General features: G+C 38.5%; 1 long non-coding RNA gene across 9 annotated transcripts in view; it reads left to right on the top strand.

Annotated features, from left to right (window-relative positions):
- Positions 1-9,493: 9,493 nt before the first annotated feature.
- LOC131834146 (uncharacterized) overlaps positions 9,494-22,172 on the top strand; it is a 36,928-nt gene continuing 24,249 nt past the window's right edge. For 2 of the 9 annotated variants that reach the window (XR_009354776.1, XR_009354774.1), the window contains exons 1-4: positions 9,498-9,588; positions 10,249-10,465; positions 12,893-13,035; positions 13,559-13,655. This is a non-coding gene — a long non-coding RNA (uncharacterized LOC131834146). Of the gene's footprint in view, positions 9,589-10,248; positions 10,466-12,892; positions 13,036-13,558; positions 13,656-22,172 lie in introns of all 9 variants that reach the window. The other 7 variants (XR_009354781.1, XR_009354782.1, XR_009354775.1 and 4 more) reach the window with 5 other exon arrangements.

The following is a 22,172-nucleotide window of genomic DNA, read 5'->3' as shown; positions in this document are numbered from 1 at the left end:
CTAAAATCAAATCTTGGTTTGGTTGCTCACAAACAAGCTGTGTGACCTTGATCAAGTTAATCAGCATCTCTGAACATCACATTTGTTTACTTGTAAAATTTTGATGCTGATAACTATATCACCTCCCATCTTCTTATTTTGTCTCAATCTCAAAAAAGTATGAATCTTGCTGAGGTGGAGAATGGTCGTTACCTTTTACCACTGTTAGATGCCATTGCTAGTTCTTTGCAATGGAGATGCCTAAAATGCTAATTGTATACACAGCAATTATAAAATTTATTTTTGCCTTTTCTGTCAGGTCCTCAAAATACCTTGGCTGTGAGTTTAGGTACAAGTAACCAAAAAGGTGAATAAAATCAACAGAACTGGTATTGCAATTATTAGGGAAAGTAAAATAACCATCTAAGGTGTGCTGTGGCAGCAGTAGAATCATGGGAAAGAGGTAAAACAACGGATGCTTTGAAAAACTATCGTGTTGCATAAATAGAAACCTTTTTATGACATTATTTTGGACATAGTCTCTGATTAGGGGTGGAGGGAGGCAGCTCTGGAATCTCCAAATTCTCCATCGGTATCTCTGATACATATTGTGTAATTTCAAAGGATTCTTGACAAATTCTGATGCAGTATATTTATATTACTTATTTTATATATATATATATATATATATATTTCCTAGTAATGGTCCTTGTTTTGAGCTTTTAGAGTTTATTTCTCTTTTCAAAATTGTTTCTTTTTCGCGTAGTGCTATTGTTGACAATGGAGGTTATCATTAGGAGATCGTCACCAGTCAGAGGTTTTGGTTTTACAGAATACTACATGTACATATCTTTATTTTCCATTTTAAGTTTCTCATTAAAATTCAAGGTCTTTCAGACTGGGAACATTCTACAAGAGTTGGTATAAGAAAACATATGGTTACCATGGAGATTAGGAGTTATTTCAGGCCCATTTGACCTCTTTCTTTATCGCAGGTAATTTATTCTAATAACATCAAAAGTTCTTCCCCAGATAGAGTTTATCCTTTGATAGGTGTGTTTATAATTCCTTAATGTCACTGGTCTGAAAGATAAGCTTTTACAGATATATTTTGTTCTCCTGAATATTTAGCCCATAATATTATATTTGATAATAATAATAATGATAATGATAATAATAGGTATCACTCATTGTGCACTTACTATGTAGCTCATTTAATTCTTAAAGCCTTTCTTTTTAAAAATATTTATTTGAGAGTGAGAAAGAGAAAGAGAGCATACAAGTTTGGGGGGGAGGGGCAGAGGGAGAAGCAGACTCCCCGCCAAGCAGGGAGCCCAATGCAGGGCTGGATCCTAGCACCCTGAGATCATGGCCTGAGGTGAAGGCAGATGCTTAACAGACTGAGCCACCTAGGTGCTCCTAATTCTTAAAACCTTTCTTTAGGGTAGTATATCAACTAGGATTAAGGTTGATGGAGATGGAATTATATCACTTGAAACAATAACTTTAGTATATGTGCTGCCGAAGCGAGCACTGAAACAATAACTTTAGTAGATGGTTTATTTCTCTTTTCTGCTCATGTATTCCAGAAATAGTTAGTCCAGAGCCGATATGACATAGAGGCAGGGATTCAATCTCTGTTTTATACCTCTGGAATATATAGCTTCCATCCATAAGGTTACCTTATGGACAAAGCAGGCTGTTGGAGCCCCTGCCATCATGTCCATATGCCAGCTGTAGGAAGAAGGAAGGGTGAGGAGGTCACACCCTTTTTCTTTAAAGGCACTTTCCAGAAGTGGCATATACTGTTTCCACATATATCCCAGAACTTAGACTAATGACCACACCTAGTTGTAAGAGATTTTTTTTCCCCAGATATTTATGTGTCTTGCCGAAAATTAAGGTTCTATTGCTAAGGAAGAAGGGGAGAATGGGTATTGAGAGATTGCCGGCAGTCTCTGCTGCATTTGAGTTATTATCCCCAGGTTACAAAAGGAGAAATTGAGTCATAGAGAAGCTAAACTAAGATCTCATAGCTGGCAGAGCCAAGACTCAAACGCAGATCTATCAGATGTTAGAGCCCTTAAGCACTACTTTGAAGTGTCTCTACCTTAAAACAGTTATTTGACTTTATTCTGTCTCTTCATCTAAATTAGTACAAAGAAAACCTTTCTGACTAAGTCACTAGGTCAACCTGTTGAAACAATGGAATTCTTTATTTTACCAAGTGTTCTTGGCAAATGACATAGTACTGGTATCAACTTGTGCAATGAAGCCTTTACTTCTGCTGACCTTTTGGATAGGTGGATTCGGAGAATTTAGTAACAGGTTTAGAAAATTGCCTAGCTGACAGATTAAAGTCTCATTGCCAGTGTTCTACTTGTTCAGGGTTGCCACCGGTTTAAATGCCATTAAAATATGCTTTGCTATCTTATTATATGGTTTAGATTTTAAACAAGGTAATAAAAACCAAGATTTCCAATAGGATCAGTAAGAATAAATGGAAAAAAATATTTACTGTTGGGAAAAAAGTCACAGTAATTTTATGACTTATTCTCCGAAGATAAAATTTGAAGTTAATGATAGCACATTTTAGAATAAATCAGATCATACTTCTAAGTTATTTGAAAATTATTACACTCAGGTGGTTAACCTGTGATAAAAATCTAAATCATATAACATATTATGAATGAGGGCTCTCTTCCTCTCTTCTTCCTTTCTTCCATTCCACAGAGCCTTCTTTTTTTTAACTCCAGTTTTATTCACGTTCTTGTCTCTGCCTAGTTTGTGAGGGTTTTTAATCTTTTTTATGTCTTCTATCTCTCGGCTTTTCTAGCACCAAGAGAGAACATGTGAATGTGGATGAATAAATCAAGAAACAAGTAAATACCATGTTTTATAAATGTCACAACTTAAATGTTGCTTTGTTGCTTAAACCCTTCAACATTTTATAGAGTTTCTGTGAATTTATTCAGACTTTTCAAGAATGCTATTAAAATAAGTAATATATATCAGTTATTCTCCAGAAGTCTTTTACTTAACTAGTCATAACAACACTAGGGAGGCTGAGTGACTAATGACAAGACTAAGGATTCAATGGTTTGCCTACAAATAAAGAGACATTTTCACTGCTGTGACAGTTTGCAGACAAGGCATTTCAATATGAAGAAACAAAATTTGGGTTCAAGATGGTAATGTAGGAAAAACCCTGAACTCACCTCCTCCATGGGCACACCAGATCAACACCTATATAGAGAGTGATTCTTCCTGAAGAAGTGAGCGCTGACTGAACAGCTTCTGCACAACAATGGATAGCGAGACCAAATAGACAATGACAGATTTTAAGAGACAGAGACGTGGTAACCATGGGAATCCCACCCCAGATGATGTTAAGTACAATGAGAGTGGATAGTACTGAGGAACCAGGAGCAGATTTATCTTCTTTGGGGCACAGAAAAACAAAAACAAAAACAAAACATGGTTTAAAAGGTTACCTAGAATTTAAAGTTCTCACCAGCCCTTGTGGATCTACCAAATGGTGGGGGACAAAGGAATGGTGAGCACCATTGTTTATGGTCCCCCTCCATTTTGAAAGCATAGACAGAAGCAGGGTTTGGGTACCCTAGCCAGCCTGCCACTTTAGTGAGTCCTGGGCTCCTAGCCCATACTGGCCCCAGCTGGAACCCAGGGTAGTCCCCTCACACCTGTCCAAGCTCCAGCCATACCACTAAGGTGGCCCTAGCACTGCACACAGCAGAACACCCCTGGGACAGTACCCCTGGAACTGCAGCTGTCTGGCCAAGGCAACACAGGTGCCAAGCACGCTGAGACACACCTGGCTTATATCTGCTTCAGTTCCAAATGACTCATCAAGGCACCCTCTGCACAGAGTGCCCTGGGACCTCCTAACATCTACCCACTCCAGCTCCAGCTATCCTGCTATGTCCCTCCCCATCATGTGGAACATTCTGAGATCTGGCCCATGCTCACCTCAGCTCCAGCTGTCTTGCTAGGGTGCTCCCTCTTTGGAACACACAGTCTGCACCTATTTCAGCTCCAGCCACCCTGCTGGGCCTCTGCTTGGGACACCCTGAGAATGCCTCCTCACCCCACATCTGCCCCAACCTGCACCTGCTTTGGCTTCAGTTGTCTGGCCTCTCTGTATGGAATGCCCTGTGGACCCCTCCCCTAAGGCCCACCCCCACCCCACTCCCTTGCCCCCAGCCTGTGGTTGCCATAGCTCAGGCCAGCCAGCCAAAGCCACCAGGCACATGCAGTCTACTCAGGGACATTCCTACACAAAGCCATTTCTTTGAGACTGGAGGAAGTGCTTTTCCATTTAATTCATAGAAACAAAAAAAGTCAATCAAAATGAGGAGACAGAGGAATATTCCCCAAATGAAAGAACAAGACAAAACTCCAGAAAAAGAACTAAACAAAATGAAGATAAGCACTCTACCTGAGAAAGAGTTCTAAACAATGGTCATAAAGATACTCACTGAACTTGACAGAAGGTACATGAATTCAGTGAAAAGTTCAACAAGATAGAAAATATAAAAAAGAACCAATGAGGAGGCTGAACAATACAGTAACTGAAATGAAAAAATACACTGGAGGGAATCAACAGCAGAACAGATCTGTGCTCTGAAAGACAGGGTACTGGAGAGCAACCAAACTGAACAGCAAAAAGAAAAAAGAATTAAGAATACAAGGACAGATTAAAGGATATCCAGGACAAAATCAAGTGCACTAACATTCTCATTAAAGGGATTCCAGAAGGAAAAGAGAGAGACAAGGGAGAAGAAGTTATTTGAAGAAATAATAGCTAAAAAGTTCCCTAACCCAGGGAAATAAGTAGAATCTGGGTCCAGGTAGTGCATAGAGCCCAAACAAACAAACAAAAGAAACCTAAGGAGATCCAGACCAAGACACATAATAATTAAAATGTAAAAGTTAAAAAAAAAAGTAAAAATTTCAAAATAAAGACAGTATCTGAAGAGCAGCAAGAGAAAATCAATGGTTAGGCACAAGAGAAACCCCATATGACTGTCAGCTGATTTTTCAGTACAAACATTGCAGGCCAGAGGGGAGTGGTGTGATGTATTCAAAGCACTGACAAGAAAAACCTACAACCAAGAACACTATATCCAGCAACGTGATCATTCAGAATTGAAATTGAGAGACAATTTCTTAGACAAAAGAAGTTCAAGGGTTTTTTTTTTTTTTTTTTTTTTTACCACTAAACCAATCTTACAAGAAATGCTAAAGGGATTTCTTTAAGTGGAAAAGCAAAGGTCATAATTTTAAGTAAGAACAATATGAAAGGAAAAAATTTCACAAGTAAAAGCAAACACACAACAAAGGTAGTAGATCAGTCACTTAGAAAGTAATGAAGATTAAAAAACAAAAGTAGTAAAATCAATTATATCTAAAAATTAGTTAAGGGACTCACAAAATAAAAAGATGTAAAGTATGACATCATATACTTAAAATGTGGATGAGGGGCAGAGGTGCCTGGGTGGTGTAGTCCCTTAAGTTTGACTCTTGGTTTCGGCTCAGATTGTGATCTCAGGGTTGTGAGATCGAGCCCTGCATCAGGATCTGTTCCACTCATGGAGTTAGCTTAAGACTCTTTACTTCCCCCTCCATCCCTCCTAACTCCCCCACCATAAATAAATAAATCTTTAAAAAATGTGGAGGAGGAGTAAAAATGTAGCACCTTGAGAATGTGTTTCAACTTAAGTGACCATCAGCTTCATATAGACTGCTATATATTTAGGATGTTATATATAAACTTGTGGTATACATATAAACTTGTGGTAACCACAAACCAAAAACCCATCATAGACACACAAAAAAATAGAGACTGATACCCAAAAATAACACTAAAGGAATTTCTTAATCACAGGGAAAGAGAACAAGAGAACAAGAGAAGAACTGTAAAAGCTATCAGAAAACAGTTAACAATATGGCAATAAATACATATCTATTGATAATTACTTTAAATGTGAGGCACCTGGGTGGTGCAGTCAGTTCAACATCCGACTCCTGGTTTTGCGGTTGTGAGATCGAGTCCCGCATCAGGCTCTCTTCCTCTCCTTTTGCTCCTCCCCTCTCTGCTAGTGCACATTCTCTCTTTTTTTAAAAAAAGGAAAATCTGAAATAAATAATCTAACTGTACGCCTAAAGGAACTAGAGAAAGAGGAAGAAAGAATGCCCAAAGTTACTAGGAAAAAGGAAAGAAGGAAGTAATAAAGACAGAGTAGAAATAAATGAAATAGAGACTAAAGGAACAGTAGAAAAGATCAGTAAAATCAAGATATTGATTGAAAAGATAAAATTAATCAGTCTTTAGCTGCACTAATAAAAACTAAGGACTAAATAAAATCATAAATGAGAGAAGTAACGGCTGACACGCAGAAATATAAAAGATTATAAGAGATTACTACAAAAATATGTGCCAGCAAATTGGACAACCTAAAATAATTGGATAAATTCCTAGAAACAATCTTCCCAAACTGAATCAGGAAGAAATAGAAAATCTGAATAGACTACTAACAAAACTGCATTGGTAATCAAAAAACTCCCAACAAACAAAAGTTCAGGACCAGATAGCTTCACAGGTGAATGCTACCACACATTTAAAGAAGAGTTAATACATACCCTTATCAAACTATTCCAAAAAATATAAACAAAGCTTCCAAATTCATTCTGTGAGGCCAGCATTACCTGGACACCCTAACCAAACAAAGACACTACAAAAATGTAAACTACAGGTCAAAATCTCTCATGAACATAGATGCAAAAATCCTCAACATATTAGCAAGCCAAATCAAACAATATATTAAAGGGACCATTCAACATGGTCAAGTGGATTTATTCCAGGGATGTAAGGATGGTTCAAATCTGCAAAGTTTTGACAAAATTCAACATTCGTTCATAATAAAAACTCTCAACAAAGTAGGTTAAAGAGAATATACCGCAGCATAATAAGGCCATATAGACAAACCAACAGCTAACATCATACTCCATGGTGAAAAACTGAAAGCTTTACCTTTAAGAGCAGAAAAGACAAGAGTGTCCACTCTCACCATTTTCATTGTGGAGTCCTAGCTGCACAATAAGATAAGAAAAAGAAATGAAAGGTATCCATATTGGAAAGGAAGAAGTAAAATTTTCACTATAATGTGGTATAATATACAATGGAATATTAGTCATAAAAAAGAACGAGATCTTGCCATTTGCAATGACAGGGATGGACCTAGAGTTTATTATGCTAAATGAAATAAGGCAGAGTGAGACAAATACCATATGATTTTACTTATATGTGGAATTTAAAAAACAAAACAAACAAAACATCGGAAAATGGACCCATTATTACACAGAAGAAACTGGTGATTGCCAGAGAGGAGGGGTGTGGAGGGATGAGCAAAATAGGTGAAGGGGATTAATAGGTACAAACTCCAAGTTATGAAATAAGTAAGTCACTGAGGGGTGCCTGGCCAACGCAGTCAGTAGGGCATGAGGCTGTTGATCTTGAGGTTGTGAGCTTTGAGCCTTACACTGGGTGTAGAGTTTACTTAAAAAAAAAAAAAAAAAGACAATCTTTAAAAACAAGTAAGTAAGTAAGTAAGTAAGTAAATAAATAAATAAATAAGCCAGTCACTGAGATGAAAAATACAGCAAAGGCAATTCAGTCAATATTTTTGTAATAATGTTGTATGGTGACAGCGACTATACTTGTGGTGAGCACTGAATAATGTATAGAATTGTCAAATCACGATGTTGTGCTCCTAAAACTAATATAATATTGTATGTCAACTCTATCTCAATAATAAAAGCTAAAAAGAAATGAAGAAAGATAATAAGATGATATGATAAGAAATAAAAGGCAAAACAAAAGACAGAACTCAGCTGAAGTTTCTACTTGTTTGCTGGGTATCTCTGGACTGGTTCTTTGCAAACTTTAAGTAAGAAGAGGACCAGTTTCTAGATGATGTGGACGGAAGAACACAGACTATTAGTATTTAATAGATTTTCCACTAATCTTATATTACTATTTTTTCTAATCCCTTATTATTAACTTTAAATAAGTAACACATTAATGCATATTATTACAAATTTTAAAAGTTCCATTTGAGAGGCGCCTGGGTGGCTCAGTGGGTTGGGCCTCTGCCTTCAGCTCGGGTTGTGGTCTCTGGGTCCTCGGATTGGGCCCCACATAGGGCTCTCTGCTCAGCAGGGAGCCTGCTTCCCTCTCTCTCTGCCTGCCTCTCTGCTACTTGTGATCTGTCCAATAAATAAATAAAATTAAAAAAAATAAAAGTTCCATTTGAATAAAGGCAAAACCTTCATTTTCCAAAGATTTTTTTTTTTTTTTTCCTTTTTCTTTAGCAGTACCTTCATCATATGGCAAGGAGTCTGGAGACAGCTTGGCTTCTGGAAGGGTTCAACTATATCATTAAGGAACAAAGCTCTTTTCATTTCTCCATGCTCCCAGTCCTGATGTGGTGGCTTAGTCCTCAAGCTCCCTCCTTCATTTTGGCAAAATGGCTCCTGAAGATTCTGACATCACATAAAGAATTGAGAAGAGGATTATTTCCTTTTGTGGTCCAGTTGCCTCCCTCCAAAATCCCCAGCAGAATTACCCCATTGGCCCCAATTGTTTCTTGTGCCCAAGCACAAGTCACTCAAACAAGACTGATTTTCCTGGGACCGAAGAGGGGTCTGTTCTCCCTTGGATAATGTGAAGGATAAAAAAAAATCTGGGATTTTGTTAACAAGGCAAAAACAATGTAAGACAAGCAAAATTTGCCTTGCACATTTCATTTTTAGAGAAATTATACTCAAAATAAAAATTCAATATAAAATAAGTACAAATTCTTTACCACCCACAAATATAGGTAAGACGCTTAGTATCTGATCTACAGTCCATCCATTCTTTTTCTTTCAACAAGTATACTTTGATCACCTGCTATATGACAGCCACTCTTGTTGGTACTAAGGTTAGAGAGATGAACAAGTTAGACATTTATCTGTATTAGGAATGCTTCCAGCAGCAAGTAACATAACAGTTCAGAGGCTTAAACCACAGAGACATGTAATGTTTACATAAAAGAAATCAAGGACAGGCACTCCGGACATAGTCCAACCCTCCTAAAATGTTTCCAAGGATACAGGTTCTTTCTTCTCTGTGTCCTCAACATGCTGGCTTTTGTCTTTGTTCTTATCACCTCACTGTTCCATGGTTGCATAGCTCCAAGTATCTCATCTGACTTCAAGTCAGAAAGAACTGGTAAAGGGAGTTCTTTTCTTATTGTCGTTTTTACAAGCACTGAAAAGCCCTCAGAAGTCTCCTAGCAGATTTCCATGAACTCTCAATGGCAGAACCCTGCTGCCCTGATATGCTCAACAGCAAAGGAGTCTGGAATAGTAATTCTCTCACAAGGTGCTGTGAGCTATGTCCATCATTGTCCCCAATGAAATTGAGATTCTGTTTATAAGGACAGACATGAATGATAGTTAGTCTATTACAGTGCCTTCCATAGTCTCCTTCTCCATAGAGTTAGTTCTCTGGCCACTTTGCGGAAAGATAAGGTGGAGTAAAACGTGAGTATTTTTTTTTAACTTTAGTCTTTGAAATTATATCTGAGGAATTTACATAGTGTTTTTTGCTTAGTATAGTGTTTGTCTGGCACATTCAGATAGATGAGCTATTTATTCTCTATATAAGCTTGACAAAAACTGGGGGTTGCCATCTGTGGGGCCTCCCTTGGCTTCATCTAGTGGATCTAAGATGTTACAGAGAGGGATAGAAATGTAGAACCAGACACTTGTGATAAGTATTAGCGGACAGTTATTCCTGGCACAAAAAGTGCCATGAGCAGAGCGTTCACTGGTTTTCATGTAGAACCACCTTACGCCATCATCAGATTATTTGTCCGGATGCTTCACTAGATAAAGAGCTTCTTGAGGGAAGAGACTTTTATTTATTTCTGGATTCCTAGCCCTGAGGATGGTGTCTGGCACCTAGCAGGTACTCAGTGAAGGTTGGAGGTTAGAGATGATCTTTCAGAAAGCAAAACGTGGGGAGGAAATTCGAACAGTGCACATGAAGGAGTTCAAACGTGAAGTGTTTAGAAAACCAATTTAAAAAAATGAAAAACGAATGAATGACAGAAACAGGTTAGAGTGCAACTAGAACTTCGGAGGAGTAACTTATCTCTTCTTTTATTTTTTAATTTTTTTTTTTTTCTTTCTCTCTGGGAGGTGCGGTGGAGGTCACATGGTGTTTGTGCAAATCGCTTGGGTCTACAGGGCACCAGAGTGGGGCTAAAGTGCGAATGAGGTGGAACACTCAGGAACAGCCTGTCAGAACAAGCATGATTTAAAGCAGCTGCCCTGGAGAGTGTGTCATTTTTTATAGCAATAAAAGCAGTAATGATGGACTTTATATTGCAGTCACAAGCTACCATTACTATGTCAGGTGAGTGAATTCAAGCAGGTCTTCTAGAAGTCTAAGGGCGAGTTGTTGTTCTTTCTTTCTTTAAAACATTCAAAAATAAAATTTCTCCATTGGTACTCTTTAGCGTTTGCTGTATGAGACTGTCATTGTATTACAAATTTATATCTCACTGGGGATATTGCTCAGTGATAATTCTCACATTACTCCTGTTTTGAAAGGGCAAGAAAACATTCCTTAAAGAGCAAGGCTTTGTGTTCACCTTCCATGGAAGGCATGTCTAGGCGTAAGAGAGGGGGGAGGACTTTGCACTGAATGCACTGAACTGGGCCCTGTCCCAGGTCCAAGACCAGTCCTGGTGCTTGGCCAAGTCAGTTAGCCTTGTCTGCTCTTTGGTTTTTCCATCTGTGAAAGATGCCTCTGTGAAAAGATGATCTCATGATTTTTTTCTAACTCTAAAATTTTATGATTATTACACATTAAGTGCCTACCTTCATAAGGACTGAAGAGGGTTCAGCGTTAACAGAATACTTACCCTACACCTTAGGTTGATCGCCTCATCTTTCGTAATATCATCTTACAAATTCTTATATTGTGCATTTAATCAAATATGGCAGCTATATAAAATAATAAGAAAACTAAATACAATTCGCATTTGGTATGTTTCTTTTAATGTCTATTTCTATGACTATCTGATGTGTGTACGCATAACTGGAATCCTTCTGTACACAGAATTGTGTGCCTGCCTTTTTTCCCCACAGAATTTTATATTGTGAGCAGTTTCCCATCCCGTTAAAAAATTCTTTAAAAAATAGTTTTCTTAAAAAAATTTTATATTGTTACATATAACACAGATACAGAAAACTGTATAAATGAATTGTTGTAAGGTAAGCACTGTCCTAGCCATTGCCTTTCTCAGTCACTGCAGAAACACTCTTCTAACAGAACCCTCTCCCTCCTTGCTGAAATTCATTGCCCTAATGACTTGTATGGTAATAATTTCCTTATTTGTATTTACATTTTTACCACCCAGTGTACATCTTTAAATGGTATCATTTAGTGTTGCCTAAAAATATGATTTTTAGTGCCTATTCATTATTCCATCATATAAAGATACATCAATACATGTACATACAGCTTATTGGATCATTTTCTTCCTTTTCTGACAGCTGATTGTTTCGTTTGTATTTTTTGAATTGATATCTGTTCACATAATGCAAAAGTTTTAAAGGCCCAAAGGAATGCAATGAAGAGAGCTCCTCTCACTTCTGTCCTCTAGCAACCTGGCTCTCTCGATGACTAGTTGCCAGAAAGTTGTTTTTAAGGATAAAGGAGCCTAAGAATGATATTGATATATATATATATATTTTGGTTTTAACATACAAAACTAATGTAAGTAGACATGAAAAATAGAACTCTCACTAAAGCATGAAAAATCCCTGTAATTGATTCTCTCATACGAAATTAACAGAGCTTCTATGTGGTTTCACTCTTAGGTTAAATGCATAACATTGAATGTTGTGTGAATTGGAAGTGAAATGACCACAGAAGGAAGTCTAGGATCAAAATAGATGTAAAGACTGTTGTGGTGTTTTACTTTGCTTTCTTGTAGAGGTGAGAGCCAAGTGACTTTGTCCCTTTGGCACAATGGGAACCTCAGTTTCTTCTGTTTTGCTCTAGGAGATCAATAAATAATGTCATCATGCTAGTTATGCTAATGCAAAAACACATAATTCAGAATGAAGCACTAACTACTACATAACTACCTAACCTGCCTGAGCAGAACACAATTTTTATGCATTAGGGTTTTTTGGTTGCAAGAAACAAAAGCAGGCTGCTTAACTTAAATAAGGGGAATTTGCTGGAAGGATTCAGGTACTCACTGTTTGGCAGAAAGGCTGGAGAACGAGGCTTTGAAATGGACAAAGGCAATACAGCTGAGGAGGTCCAGGAATTGGGGATGACAACAGTGGTCTCAAGTGGTATTAAATTGGTTTTGGATATTTTATTAGATTCTAGTAGAAACTGTGTGATCATGGGACATCAGGGGACTGACTACACGACCAGAACTGTCCATCATGATATTATTAGATACAATGAGTGGTAAGTTTGGATAAATGTATCAGCAGACTTATGATAGAAATGAAACACTAGGATCCATCCAGAACATGTTCGGAAGGCATGAGTAAAACACATACATGTATTTTTAAACTCTTGCCTCACCTGCCACTGCTGCACTAATGGACCTCCCTCAACTCATGCTGGGGCCTCATGGGGCAGAAGAGGAATAGGTGATCCCCTATGACCAAGTGAGGGAAGAGGAGACAATTTAGGCCCAGTTTACATATGAATTCTCACTACACAATAGTGCTAGCAGAAAATGGATTCCTACCATGTCACAACCCTACAGGGAATGGAAGGACAGTCTTGAAAGGAAATTTCTCCCTATAGGCAGTGTTATCAGTAGGATGAATGGCTGTTAACTTCATGTGGAGAGAGAAAAATGTATGGAGCTGTAGATACATCCAGATTCTGGGGCAGACAGGAATGGCTTGTCGGGATCTTGGAAGAAGCAAAACTGGAAGATTGTCCTGGTAAGTCATCCTTGTATTGGCTGTCTCAACTTACTTTCCTTACTGTTCTGTTCTGTTGCTCCCCCTTCTCTGGGATTGTACGGATACTAATAAAGGTAGTATGACACGAACTTTGGTCTCAGGTTTGAGGGGAAAGAGACTTTTGAAAAGTTCAGTGAAATATTTCTGGGCAATTCAGACTCCCAAACCAAATTATACACGTTCTGCCCAAGCAATGATATACATCTAGTGATGGCTCAAAGTATTCTTAGGACAATTTCCATCGTCTGAGAATGAAAATGAAGAGAAGCTTGTCCAAATTATTTCTGATAACTTTCAAGTATACTTCTCTGAAAATCTCTCTAAACTCAACCATTTATGAGATAATTGGACTAGCAATCAGAGATAGAAACCTGGCTATGAACAGACTGAAAAAGAAAATTATCTCATCAACAAAACAAGAAGCTATCTCATTCTCCTTATCCTAAGAAAAATCAATATGTAATCAAAATTTCTATTTTTTTTTCTCAAAATTACTTCACAGATTGAATCTGACTATTTCTCAATACTGTCAACTCTGCCAAAAACCTCAGCAAAGAAAGTAATTACCTTTTAAAGTATTTCTCCCACTCTGATCCTTGGTAAGTCTGAAACTGTTAAACAACTGGCAACCATGTTCCTTAAGATTTGTTTACGAAAAAGATAGAGAAGTGGGGCACCTAACTGGCTCAGTCAGTAGAACATGTGACTCTTGATCTCAGGGTTGTGACTTCAAGCTCCACATTGGGCATGGAACCTACTTAAAAAAAAAAAAAAAAAAAGAAGCAGAAGAAGTTAGGGGAAAACATAGTAACATCGTTTCTTGAGCTCACTTTATCATGCTTGGGTGGGGGACAGATATTCATAAAGTGCAGAAAACAAGTTACCAGCAGGAGCAAGGAAGCAACAGAGAGAGTTGAAATGTGGGATAGGGTGGGCGTTCTGGATAACATAGGACAGCAAAGAAGAGAAAGAAGGCCATGTCTGTGGTAATGGCTGACTAGGTGGCGATTTGAAAGAGAAACGAAGCACAGTTGATCATATTCATTTGGGTGACATCTTTTATATTTTTCACACTGAATATGATGTGCAACAAGCCACGTCCTCATCAAATCAGCTGATTGTGTCGCCACTCAACAATGGGGAGAAAACTCCATTAGTGAACTGACTGTATCATGAACCTTAGAACTCTCCATGGCTTGTAACTCCACCTTGAATAAAATCAACTTAGCTCCTCTTTTACTTCAGTGACTGAGGTTATCAAGCATATGATAAGGAATGTCCTGGGTTTTCAGAATGGCTGCAAAGAATTATTTTCATTTAACCAGTTGAAAATAGGTAAGACAATTTACAGAAAATGGTAAAGGATGGTATATTAGGCATCTTAAATTTGTTTGTTTGTTTGTTTTTAAAGATTTTATTTATTTGACAGAGAGAGATACAGCAACAGAGGGAACACAAGCAGAAGGAGTGGGAGAGGGAGAAGCAGGCTTTCTGCCAAGCAGAGAGCCCCATGCGGAGCTTGAACCCAGGACCCTGGGATCATGACCTGAGCCGAAGGCAGACGCTTAACAACTGAGCCACCCAAGCACCCTTTAAATTTGTGACTGGCTGGCTTCATTTCCCCTTCTTAACACCACATGTCTAATAATTGTATTATTATTATACTATTATTATTACCTCAGTATGGTGGGATTGTACTCCAGAATGCTATACCTTTCTTAACCAAATTTGAATACATGATTAAAATTAGGTCAATCAAACACTTACCCCCTGGAATTTAAATCCTGGTTAGGAGATTAAAGGCAGAGAAAATGGTAGGAATTCATCTAATGCAGGAGTAAGGAACTAGATTTCTGCCACCAAGACACTATTCCTGTCATCCTCAGATCCTGCACTGGTGGGGATAGCTTGGCTCTGCACATTTCCTAGTATGGCTCTTTAGCCTTACTAAGGATAACGAGGCCTGATCTCTTTCAATCAGTTTTCTTTGTATAAATTAACTGGAGGCTATTTCTGTTGTTTGCATCTATAGAACTCTGACTCATTCAGAAAGTGTACCTTAGCAATCAGGCAGGTTAAAGAAAAGTTGAATTTATTGCTCTAAGATAAGTGGTATGGGACCATAGCCAAAGTAATGCCATACTTAATTATTTAAACAAAAATTTTTTAAAAAGCCTTTAGAAAATATTTATTAACGATAAATACAATGATTTTATAGAGAAAAAAAACAGACTGGAAAAAATATGCAATGTTGAACAAAAAAAAAAAAACCACTAGGAAATATATTTTTGATAATTACCTCATGGTAAAAATATGAAATAGATGACAACATGTTTTTAAAAATGTCTGACATTGATTGATTCATTGATTGCCATTGACAGATAAGACTGAATGTCTTATTCTAGCTGGAGGTATTTCCTGATTACCACTTTTTCCTCAGTATTTTTTTTTAAGATTTTATTTATTTATTTGACAGACAGAGATCACAAGTAGGCAGAGAGGCACACAGAGAGAGAGGAGGAAGCAGCCTCCCTGCTGAGCAGATAGCCCAATGTGGGGCTCCATCCCAGGACCCCGAGATCACGACCTGAGCCAAAGGCAGAGGCTTAACCCACTGAGCCACCCAGGCTCCCCTTTTCCTCATTATTTAAATCCCACAGACATTTTCTTGCTAGGGCTGTATTATTAGGAATAGAGGCATAAAATTTCAGGGATATGGAACTTGATTTGACTCAAATCCTCCTAGAAGTGAGAATTGAATAGTGAGTTTAGTCAGATGGGACTTAATAGGATCCAAAGTTCAGGATTTATTTATTTTTCTCTTTGAAGGCTCAGCAACACTCATGACTTATGTGGGAAGAATGTCTTGCTATATCAAATTTAAAAAAAAAGTGCAGGCCTGATTGCTTGTCACATTCCATCTGTATCATTATTATTAAGGGCCATCAGGTATAATCCTCTTTATCAACAGACTTACTGTATTTTATTACCTTTCTTTGTTTTCCATGTGCTTTTTTATTTGGCAATGGAAATGAAAGCTTATTTGTATCCTATGTCTGAATTTCGTTCTCACAGAAATTATGTAAAATAGACTGAGCCATAGAATATCAAATATCTTAATCTTTTTATTACAAATGGACTTTGAGAATTATTGCCCTAATAGGTAACCAGTTAGCATAAAGAAAAGATTGAATGGAGTCTAATGGGACAATTTCACCAAGACTTCCCTCAGCTTTCTCCTAGAAAAGCTAACACTGGTGCAAAAATACCTCTATTGAAGGAGAAAATTTGCTCTCATTTTAAGGTGGTAAGTCTCCCTTTATCTGATAAGTCTGTGTCATTATGAATTTGTGACATAAACTGTACTCAGCATAGAATATTTACAGTAATGTGTATTTATTTATTTATGCGTGTGTGTGTGTGTGAGAGAGAGAGCAAGCGAGCTCAGGGGTGTGGGGGGCGGGGTGCAGGGACAGGCAGTGTGAAGAAGGAGATTTAAGCAGACCCGGTGTGGAGAGTGGAGAGGGATGCGGGGCTTGAGCTCACCACCCTGAGATCACAACCCGAGCTGAAACCAAGGGTCAGACGCTTTAACCAACTGTACCACCCAGGCATGCCTCGTAGCAATGTTTAGTTAGTGGTCTAATTTTCCATATAGCGCTAAAATCTTAAAAGGTCCCTCAAAGAGCAGGATCTTCCTTAAGAATGATCTTCTTTGAAATTTGATTGTGCCACTGCTTTACTCTATCAGGGCAAGTAATAGAAAAATATAACAACTACTTAAAAGAAGAGCCCTCTACTTTTCTCATATTAGAAAAGTCTGGGAGCAGACTTCAGGGCTGTCCAATGACTCAATAAGTTCATCAAGGATACATCTTGCTTGTACTTTTTTACTCAGCACACATAGCATATTTGCTTGTTGCTTCGTATTCTTAAAATAGCTGCCAAAGCTCCGTGCATCACTTCTACATTGAAGGCAGGAAGAGTGAAGGGGTGGTGACAGTGAGTTCTCCTCTCTAGTCTTCCTCTGAAAAGAAGTAGTGCTCTTACAGAAGCCCTCTATCATACTCATTTGCCAGAACATCCTAAAGCCCTAAAACCGATCACTGGTGAAGGAGCATAGCATTACCATGATTGGTTAAAACCAACTCTTACTCAGGTCATCAGTAGAAGGAAAGTGACTCCGGGGCAATCAACATTCCCTAAAGGTATGTGTGATGATTATCAAAACACAAAATTGGAAAGAAGAAAGGGTGAATGTTGTTCTGCATGCAATGATATTCTTTCCACCCTTTGCCCATCTGGTTCCTTCTCACTCTTTAGGTCTCTCTAAATGCCTCTCTTCAAAAAGCCCTTTCCTAAACCAATAATCTGAAGTAGGTCCCTTGACTATTTTTGCCCAGAGCATTCCTCTTAATTAGTAATTATGCATTTTTAAATTTTATTGTCATTTTAAAATTTTATTGACTCCAGTTACACCAGGGATGATACCCCTTTGGTGAGAAAGCACTTTAATGGAACCATGGTTTGCAGGACAAAATATAAATCCTATTCCATGGGCGCCTGGGTGACAGAGTCAAGTTAGTTATCCTACTTCTGGTTTTGGCTCAGGTCATGATCTCAGGGTTGTGAGATCGAGCCCCAGGTCAGGCTTCATGCTCAGCAGGAAGTCTGCTTGAATCTCTCTCTCCCCATCCCCACCCTCTCCAGTGTGTGTATGGTTCTCTTTTGCAAAAATAAATAAATAATTACATAAATAAAAGAAAATAAATCTTATGCCATTACTGGAGGACCTAATACAGATCTTGACTGATCTATGTAATAATACAGTTGCCTTTCTTCTGGGCATAGGACAGATTGAGGGGAAAAAATGATTTTTCTTCAATCTTTGAATCTCAGACAACATCGGAGATTTGGATTTGGGGAAGAGAAGTGACATTGGGGTATCACAGGAAGTAGGTTAGTTCTTAGAGTATGTTGACAGGCTGAGCACTAGAGAGTCACAAACAGTAATGATAATAACAACAGCAATAATAATAGCAAACACTTATCGAGTGTCTACTAAACATCAGGAAGAAGTCTAAGTAATACTAAGAATGACTCAGTTTTCAAGGTATTTTTGTGTGGTGGTTGCCCTCGGAGACACCTAGATTTTAAATAAGTTCTCATGGCTCACTCCTTAGCCCAGGCTATTTCTTGAGCCCATGCTTTCAACAACATCTCTCAGCCACTGCCTCCTTTGGATCAGAAATGGTTGCTTTGTAGATCATATTCTCTCTTTTTTTTTTTTTTATTAAAATTTCCCTTTATATCTTCAAATCTTCAGTAAGTTTCATTGAATGCTACTGCTTGATTTTAGCTGTGCTTTGCAGGCCTCTGTTAACAAATAACAGGAAAATTTGGGTCACACTGGCTTATGAAAGTGACCTGCAGTGTTGGGGAGCGGAATGGTTGTCTGAAGCAATGAGGGAAAACCAGAAGAGTGGATTTGAGGAATATGTCTTCTTCAGAGATGGCTCCTCAGCTCTGAGGGATCCAATTCCTGGATCCCCAAGAATTTAAAGAAGGGATGTACCCTTGCAAAAGTGTAGAATTATATGGAAGCTTAAATTATCATTACCTAGGTTTGTAAGTATCTACTCAGAAGACCAAGAACTTGGACATCTGGTTGCGTGAGTCTCTGACATATGGTTTCTAGTTCCCAGACTCAACATAAATTAGACATATGAAGATAACCAAATTTCTTCTTGCTGCTAGATCCAAATATAATCCTCCTTTCTACTCTGTCTACCTCTTGGCCACCATGATGAGGTGGGTTGGACTGGTCAGGTTGCACAGAGCCTGAAGGTGTCTTAGTAGTGGGAGGCTTTATTTTTTTACTTTTAAAGATTTTATTTATTTATTTGAGAGAGTTAGAGAGAGCATGAGCTGAGAGACGGAGAAGCAGAGTCCCTGCTGTGTAGGGAGACTAATGTGCACCTCGATCCCAGGACCCTGAGATCATGACCTGAGCCAAAGGCAGATGCTTAATGGACTGAGCCACCTCGGTGCCCCAGTGGTGGAAGGCTTTAAACTACATAAAAGACATGACTAAATGTCTCACAGGTGGTACAGAGAGAGCCAGTATCTGGAGGAAATGCTGAACTGGACATTTTAGCAGCAGTGATGGAGATTTTTGATGTACTTGAAGCAGTAGAGAAATCTCTTTTGTTCCAATGCCATGAAAAGAGAGGGCTGCTTCTCTATAATCCAAAGACTCTACTTAAAGGAATAGGAGGGCTTGAAAGGCCCTTAAACTCTATTCATAGCAGCTGGATAGCATTTTAGGGATCTTATGTTATGTGATAAGGTAGCTAAATTTTGAGCTATTACTATTTGCTAGACATGGTTTATTTAATTCTCACAATTCTGTAAATTAGGGATTACTCTTCTCTCCATTTTATAGACTCCTGTATAGGATTTCTTGTCTGACATAACACAGCTGCTAAGTGCTAGAACTAGGAGAACTGGTACAGAACCCACTGACCATGTTCTATTTTTTTCTTGCCTTCTTTTTGGCTTTTATGTAAGTTCCCAATGTTCTTTTCCAATGAGAGAAAAATTATGCATGTGAAAATTATTATGATTTAAATGTTTAAAGGAAAATTCCATGCATTGTGGATATATACAAGACATGGAGAGTTCATTAACTTAGCCAGCAAACCAGAACTGATTTATCTTTGGATGTGGTAGGAAAAATTCCAGAAACAATATGTGCACCAAGTAGAGTCACTTGACTTTTAAACATTTAAAAAAAAAATCCTAAAAGAATAGAGAGGATGTGGGCAAAAACTCTAAGGATGTTATATTTAATGGGAATTTTTTGATAAAGCACTTGTTTTAGGTAGGAGCTGATAATAGTTTATTTAACTTATTAATGGAAACTCAGTGTAAACTCAGATAAGCACCAAATGACCTTTTGGTATACTGCTGCTATCCCATTTGCTGTCTACATCTCAGTTACCCTACAATGTTCCCGGCATTACTCAATCCAAAACCACTTTTCACTGTTGGGAAGAGTTTCCCATAAAGTCCCCCAATTAATTCCCGTTTTCTTTCATTCCCTGCCCACATTAACTCTTGTAAATTAGCAGTTATCTCAGAGCCAGAACAGTGGGAGGGGGAGGAACCACAGGAATGCATTGCTCCACTGTCCTGTGCTTTTTCAACCAACATGTCCTCTGTCAGTGATGAGACTACAGGCTTTGGGGATTTGGATTTCGTTCATTTCCATGACGAACCCCCAAGTGAATGTCTACTGCTTGCCAGACATCATATAGGTAATGATTAGAGACGGAGACTGACTCCAGACCTAATGTCATAGAGCTTATATTCCAGGAGGAGCAAATAGAAAATAGACACAATGTAGAGATAAGCCATAAGAGGGATGAACATTCTGTTGTCAAAGACAATAAAAGATGAGATGAAGAGTGATGAGGTTGGAGTGCGGGTGACTTAGGTTTGTTTTGCCAGGTAGGGAAGGCTGCTCTCACTGGGTTTCCTTTAAACTGAAATCTACATGATGAGCCAGACCAGGCTTTGCCTCTGCTGGACATCTCTCTCTCTCTCTTTCTCTTTTTTTTTTTTTTCCCGAAGATTTTATTTATTTGACAGACAGAGATCATAAGTAGGCAGAGAGGCAGGCTTGGATGGGGAAATGGCAGGGAAGCTGCACTGAGCAGAGCTCCCAATGCAGGGCTCAATCTCAGGATCTTGAGATCATGACCTCCATGAGCCGAAGGCAGAGGCTTAACCCACTGAGCCACCCACGTGCCCCAGCTTGGACATCTCTTTAGGGAAGAAACCACTGGCAAGTCCCTAAAACTCTGAGTCTCAGTTTTTTCCTCTCCAAAACAAGGAACATAACAGCTTTTATAAAACTGTGAAGAATAGTGAAACAATTTATCATATAACTTGGTATATGGGTAGAGACCCTATTCAGTCACTGAATTTAGAATGTATGTCAATTACCTCACTAAACACAATTCCTACAAAATATGAAGGCCTATACAAAGGTCTGTTGTAGTAATTCTTTTTATCGTTATTAGACTCCCCACCCACCCCCCTTCCTCCAGGTCAGGCTCCTTTCCTAAGATGCCTTTCCGGGAACATTCTGAAGACTGCCTAAGGTGACTGTGGGAAAATAGCACAACTGCTCATTTTCCCTCTTTGCTTTTTCCATTCCAACTTTCTCTCTGTTAGCTAGTGGTAGAACTTTCTGACATTCCAGTCAAAAGTCTCTGCTGTAACCTTGGCGTCATTGATCACCTTTAGACTTAGCACCCATGTGGATGCTCCAATGTTCTCAGATCCTCTATTTGGGGGCAAGGACAGGACAAAATGACATGAGTTCTTGAGGCAACCACTTCCTGCCTGGGTGATGTTAAGTTAGTTATCTCTATGTGTTTCATCTATAAAGTGGGAATAAGCGTAAGTACCTACCTTACAGGATGATTATAAAGAGTAAATGGCTTAATACCTCTAAAGCACTTCAAACACAAGTGCTCCATTAATGTTGCTTATTTTATAACCCACTTCCTGACTCTACCCATTCTTTCTCATGTTTCTGCTCCAGGCATTTGCCATCTCACTTAAGCAACTGTTACCCCTTGCGTATTGTCACTCCACACAGCCAGATGCAAAATTATCTTTCTTGCCTATAATTCCGACCCTCCTTCATTCCACAAATATTTGTAAAGGACCTACTATGTGCATGTCATTGTACTAAGTGTTATGGTGGATTCCTAAAATAGAAAACACAGTCCTTCCCTGGTAAGGTCAGAAACTAGCTGAAGGATTCATCTGCACGTAACATGCCAAACAACAATATGGGTTAAATAACTATAAAATTAGTACAAAAGCAGTCACATGACATTACCTGTGAGTTTCCCACTTTGCAAACATACATGCAATCCTTTACTGATTTAATAATTTGTATGCGTATTTTTCAGGTGTGTGCAGTATTTATTAGATTTTCCCTTTGATCCTTATACTAATCCTCTCAGTAGACTGAAGTACCTTTGACAAGAGGGAGCACATCTATAACAGTGTCGTCAGTGCATGGGCTCTGGGGAGCA

The sequence above is a fragment of the Mustela lutreola genome, chromosome 6 (assembly GCF_030435805.1).
Source record: "Mustela lutreola isolate mMusLut2 chromosome 6, mMusLut2.pri, whole genome shotgun sequence".
Taxonomy (NCBI): domain Eukaryota; kingdom Metazoa; phylum Chordata; class Mammalia; order Carnivora; family Mustelidae; genus Mustela; species Mustela lutreola.
Note: the sequence above shows the minus strand (reverse complement) of the source record. Positions and strands in the feature narration are given on the sequence as shown.